We start from the raw sequence: 6,193 nt of genomic DNA on the forward strand, positions 1-6,193 counted from the left end.
TGAGCCTTGGTCCAGGGGTGCAGCTTGGTTCTCCAAACCTTGACCCTATTTCAGACCAAAATATGGCATTACCCTTTTTCAGAGTTAGTGTCACAAAGCGGACACATCTCTGAACCTGGGCGTGTTTTCTGGAGTTATTGTATGTCTTCAAAACGATTTTATCGCACTCTCAGATTGTGTTACTAATCCTCAGTAAACCACTTTCAGCCAAATGACCCAATAAGCGTTCGAGAAAATCTTTCAGAGGGCAGAGATTGGTTGCAGAAAACTCCACTTGTTTTAAGATGCTTAACTTATGTGACCCGGCCCTGGCCTCTAAAAATTCAAACCTGTTTTCAGCCGAGACTTCATCTCTAGAAACCATGCCGCCTGTCTCTGTAAAATCTATAGTCGTTTTTAGACCAAAATGGTTAAAATCTATACCCATTTTCAGACCAAAACGGCTCAAACTAACAACTGAAAATGTAGTGCTGGCACAACGACAAAGGGCAATTTTATTTGCGCAAATATTTCAACTAGTACCCCTCAGTAGTCTTCTTCATGGCTCTCAAAAAATTTAAATTGGAACGTGAACGATAGTGGTAAATAGTTGACTAGTGTGCATGACATAGGCCGGGCCAGTTATTTACAAGTCTAACTTAGGAGGCGGCTTAAGACAATCAGTGCACTGATTGTCTTAAGCCGCCTCCTAAGTTAGACTTGTAAATAACTGGCCCGGCCTATGTCATGCACACTAGTCAACTATTTACCACTATCGTTTACGTTCCAATTTAAGGACCTCCAAATCTGTTTATAAGTGGTTTATTTTAAGTAGATAAATAGTTTGCTAGTCTGAGATGCAAGCCTTCTTGTTACCGTCAACAGCAGACGATGTTTAGATATGACTGGCTCAGAATGCGGTTTTGTTAAACACCGTCTAAACTGTCTTTAAATAACTGACCCTAGTGTTTATAATGGGTTGTAAGATATATACATGTAAGCGAAAAAAAAAAAGACCAGAAGTGATTCATGACTTGTCTGAGCCTCCCTTGCTTTTCGTCGGGATTGTAGTTCCAGAGGAATTAATCTAATGTCTGTAATTAGTGTGACCTGGCAAGTTGGCATGCATAGGAACTGTCGCTGCGGATCGTGTCGAAAAGTACACAAGAGTGACCACGAGTGAGAATGCATCACTGATGCATAATTTACCGCCTCCGTTACCTTTAAGTCTATCCCCCCTGGAGGGGAAGTGTTAGGAAGGCGTGACAGAAGAGGGCGGAAAGTAAGAATCTAAAGGTGGCGGGAGGCGGGAGAAATAGGAAAAATTACACAACATTACATTACAACATTAAATTACACAAATCGTGAATGGAGAAGTTAACAGTGGTAACCGTAACACAGTACTCACATCCAACTACGTTAAATCTAACGATTCGTGGACGACATACGGAAGTGTGACCTGAAATGTATAAAACATTTTTCGCATTGTGTTTGGTTAGCCCAGGACTCCAAAAATAAATCGTTTTTAAGAAGTTTTAAGAAAGTTTAAATTTTGAAAACTCGTTGGGGCCTTTGCAGTGGTTGGCTTTTAAAGGCAGAAAAAAAAGGAACTTTCCCAGAAATAAAAAGATTCGTATCATCAGCAAAGAAAATAGTGGATAGGTCATTGGTACAATTAGCCAGGTCATTGATGTATATTAGAAAAAGTAAAGGCCCAAGAACCGATCCCTGTGGTACCCCACATGTGATTGGCATAACTGCAGACTTTTCTTGGTTATACTTAACAATTTGTCTTCTGTTTGTGAGATAATTCTTTATTTATAACAATTGCCAGGTATGCCATAGAAATACAATTTTCGCAGAAGAATGGAGTTATTGACAGTATCAAAGGCTTTTGACAAAATCTTCCAGTGCTCTGTAAACTGATGCATGCGATTCCACCAGTTATCAATCAGTTGAATAACAGTTCCAATAAAAAGACAAATAATTGCCCTGGCGTGCAGGAATGCACGAAAACGAACTCTATCAAATTTAGCAGTATTCGGGTTTAAAAAGTCATTCATTCTCGCTGACGGTTGAGTTCAGATCTTGGCTTGAACAAGAGTGATCGAGTGCGGTTCGATTTCGCTACGAATCTAAAATGTATTAGTAAATCGGCCATCCCGATCCGTATGATCTTCCGTGACTCAAAATACCAGAGAGTGATAACATGTGATAAGTATTTTTTTTTTTTGTTATTCAGTTTTGGAGGTTTAATATTCAGTACGTTATTTTGTACCTTGCAGATTGGCGGTGTTTACTTTCCATCTTGGATTTCACTAGGTTCCTTTGTAAGTGTCCTTGTTCTACTGAGACCATACAGCCACACACTGGTCGGACGCAAATGACACTCTACATTGATTCATCAAAACGTTTAAACGCCGGAATATTAATCTATGCTGGAATAATATGATTCGCGCACCAGTTACCAGAGTAATCATATTAGCTTAACTGAATGAAAGCCATGATCTCCTGAGACCAGAACAATATTCTTCTGGCTTAAATCTAGAAAATAGCCTAGCGGGCTTTTTTTAAGACAGTATAAATTTCTTGTTAATTTGCAAAAAATTAAATAGTTAAACAAATGAGTCTAACAAAAGGTTAAAAAGAACCAAATCTGCGAATTTTTCTACATAAAAATGGTAAGTCATATGGTGCCTTCAAACAATTTCAAGCGTAGACCTGCAAAACAGGACCTGAAAAACAGTTCCATGGGGCACTCCAGAGATTAAGAGAATAACAGAAACTGGTACTAACTGTTAATGGAAACAAATTGACTTCAATTAATTATAATTTGAACTACAATGAGTGCTTATCTTTTAATTTATGGTTTTGAAAGTTGCTGATAAAACAAGATGTAAAAGAGCAACAACACTTCAACAGGCAATAGCCCCTGATATGTCATTCTACACTTTCACAGGGCTCAATCCTGGAACAATGTCATTGCAGGGGCGTAGCTAGCCTTTAAGCCATTAAGCACGGGCTTAATAAGAATTTTCGTAATTAGTTTTTTTAATGGCGAATACCCGCTATACCAAAGTTTCATTTTGAAAAATAAAATAATGGCTTTTAATATTATATATGAAAAAATGCTGAAAGGTTAATAAAGGAAAGAAATGTTTATACTATAGAACTTTGAAATAGTTTTGAAAACGAAAATTTAGTCGACTGTTGATTTCCGCCTTACAGCGGCTTTGACAGCTATGCGCCTGTAATTGTTAGAAAGAAAGTAGAACGGACATAAGCTGATCATTCAAAATGCTTGTCAATGACTTCAATCAAGAGATCCTCTCTTGCTTCAATTGATCAGTCAGTAAGAGTACTAAATAAAGCGTGTTATTTCGCAAATACCTGGAGGAAATCTCTATTTGCGTTCGTTTTGTGCACACACGAGAGGACAACAAGAAGGTGCAGGTACGGCAGGAGTTCCTTGGGTTTGTACAAGCTGAGAGTAGGACAGGCGCTAGCCGAGAGGTTTCTAGAGACGCAGCAGGGATATGGCCTGGATATGGCCAGCAGGGATATGGGCGCAGAGGGCTATCAGTTATGGGGCGGCAAACATGGCAGGGATCGCGTACCAGACGCAGTTTATATATGTCCATTGTAAGGCTCACTCCTTGAACTTGTCAATTGGACATGCTTGCAAGGAGCCCTTGGTGAGAAACATGCTCGGAACCCAAAGCAGATAGCTTTTGCGTTTCATTACTCTGCAAAGAGACTGTTGGCGTTTCAGGAGTGTTTGTCTCAAGATGCGGTCAGTACGGGTTGAGATGGAACGGCGCGCGTGAGACACGATGGGCGTTAGTAGGGCTGACTCGTTGTATACCTTCCGTACAGCCTTGCCAGTGGTGGTACAGGCATTAGAGAGCCTTGCAGAGGATGGAGACGCTGAGGCGAGAGGGTACGTGATCTCCATCCTGCAGTTCGACTTTATAATTGCGCTATGTGCAAAAGAGCATGTCCTTTCAAATACAGTCGCACGATCCACAATCTATCAACCTCATTGAGGCAGCCAAGGAGTCAAAGGAGGAGAGAGGAGGAGAGAAACGACAAAACGGTTAGGAGCGAACTGTTTGAACGTGCAAAGGAGTTAGCAGCAGGTTGTGAAATCGAGCCCAGTGTGCCAAGAATGTCTGCAATCCAGCGTAACCGCGCCAACGTACCTGCCGTTACACCACAGCAATATTGGTTCAGAGCCTACTTGCCCCTTGTTGATCATCTTATTCAAGAGGTCAATGACAGGCTGCTCAACCACAATGACCGGTTCCTGGGTCAATACCTCATACCTACGCAGCTCAGATCACTCAACAGAAACTACTAACAAGATTTACAATACCTACTCCCACGACTTGAGTCATAGAGTGGCCTTCGACAACGAGATCGTTTGATGGAAAGCGAGATGGGCGCTTGCTGAGGGGGAGAAACAAAACAACCTGGGGGATACACTAAGCTTCACAATTGAAGATCTCTATCCGAATGTTGCCACCGTGCTTACCATTCTCCTCACCATGCCAGTGTCCACTGCTACACAAGAGAGATCATTTAGCACCATGAGAAGAATGAAAACATACGTGCGGACCATTACGCTGCAAGAGCGACTATCATCTCTAGCTCTTATGCACGCATACAGGGAGATGCCGATTGACGTCGAGAGTGTCATCAGCGACTTCTTTGCGAGCAAACCAAGAAGGCTTGCATTTGAGTAATGGTTAGTCCGTAATAGTCATGCACATGATCATGCCAGGCAGTCTTTATTAATTTTAATTTTACTTTTAATATAACAAAATCCCACAAGGAAAAGGAATCGGCTGTGCATCTGTATTAAAGCATTATATTGTTGACTGCCAAGGATAAAATCAAAGGCTCCTGTGAGCCAACTCGTGAGTGCAGATGACACATAGTAATTGAAATTTAGACGGCTACGGAAACTTCCTCGAAAGCTAAAAGAAATTATATCTTTGCCCGATTATGTAACGAAAAATGACCATTCTTGTACTATAAAAATGATTGTCAAATTATTCTGTACAGATTGAATAAGCCGATTATTCTGATGCGCCGATTAAAAAAAATCACGTGTTTTTTTATTCAAAGTTCATAGAAGCACGCCATGTGCAGCTACGTCATGCAAATTCGTGTCCCCGATAGTCCGGGGCTACTGGATTTCGCGATCGGGCTAGTGGATTCAAACCATCAGTTGCCCTATGGGCAAGTGAAGTTTTTTTGGGAATTAAAATTGCAAATAACTGTAGGGCAAGCCGATCTCACAAAGGGAAATCTGTTCAACAAAGTATCGCATTACATTTCATGCCCGACATAAATGCGTGATGTTTTTCCTTTGGAGTTCAGTCCACGCAATCCTCAAGTAAAAATAATGAACTATGACAAGCTCTTGCTAAATAAGAATTATTTATCGACCGCGTCCTTTTGCTTTCCCATAAATTACCAGTTGTAAATTTCGAAAATGAAACATTATAATTTTGTTTACGACGTCAATGATGCGTGACATGGCACGTTCCGCTTTCGCGTGAAAACTGACAAATTAAATTATTTTTAATTAAATTATTTCTAAATTAAATTATTTTTAATTCTTAAAAGAAACCGCACTTTGTAGAAAAAAACGAAAAATCCTATAACTTTGCTCAGATTCAACAAAAAATCTCCATTCTTACACTAAAATGATTGTCAAATTATTATCTACATATTGAATAAGAATTTCCTGATGCGCCGTGAACAATAAATGTTCGCGTGTTTTTTCCACTAATTGAATTTAAAACTCATTCACTGCGCACGCCCGAAAGTTAACGACAAAACCGACCGACCGACCAACCAACCAACCAACCAAGTCAACAGTCAGCTATCGCTATAACTCGTTCATTGCGCTACGCGCATTCTCGAGTTAACTAGTAAGACTACCTGTTCCTACGTCAGTTGGACGTTGGCAAAGTTTCATACATATGACTTACGCTGTACAACTTGGGCTTAAGGTCATTCCCCTGTTTTGCAGTGCGCAACTCTACTGTGCACAATGGTAAAATAAAAAATTTACGCTCATTTCTAGCTAACTACTGAGTATCACTCAATCTGACTTGCATCTAACAACAAAATTCTTGATTTGCATTTTGCGCGGAAATTAAGGTGTTTTCATAAGACTCACCCCAGTCCCTTCGCGGAGAAA

The sequence above is a fragment of the Pavona decussata genome, unplaced genomic scaffold, assembly GCF_977016875.1.
Source record: "Pavona decussata unplaced genomic scaffold, jaPavDecu1.1 SCAFFOLD_51, whole genome shotgun sequence".
Taxonomy (NCBI): domain Eukaryota; kingdom Metazoa; phylum Cnidaria; class Anthozoa; order Scleractinia; family Agariciidae; genus Pavona; species Pavona decussata.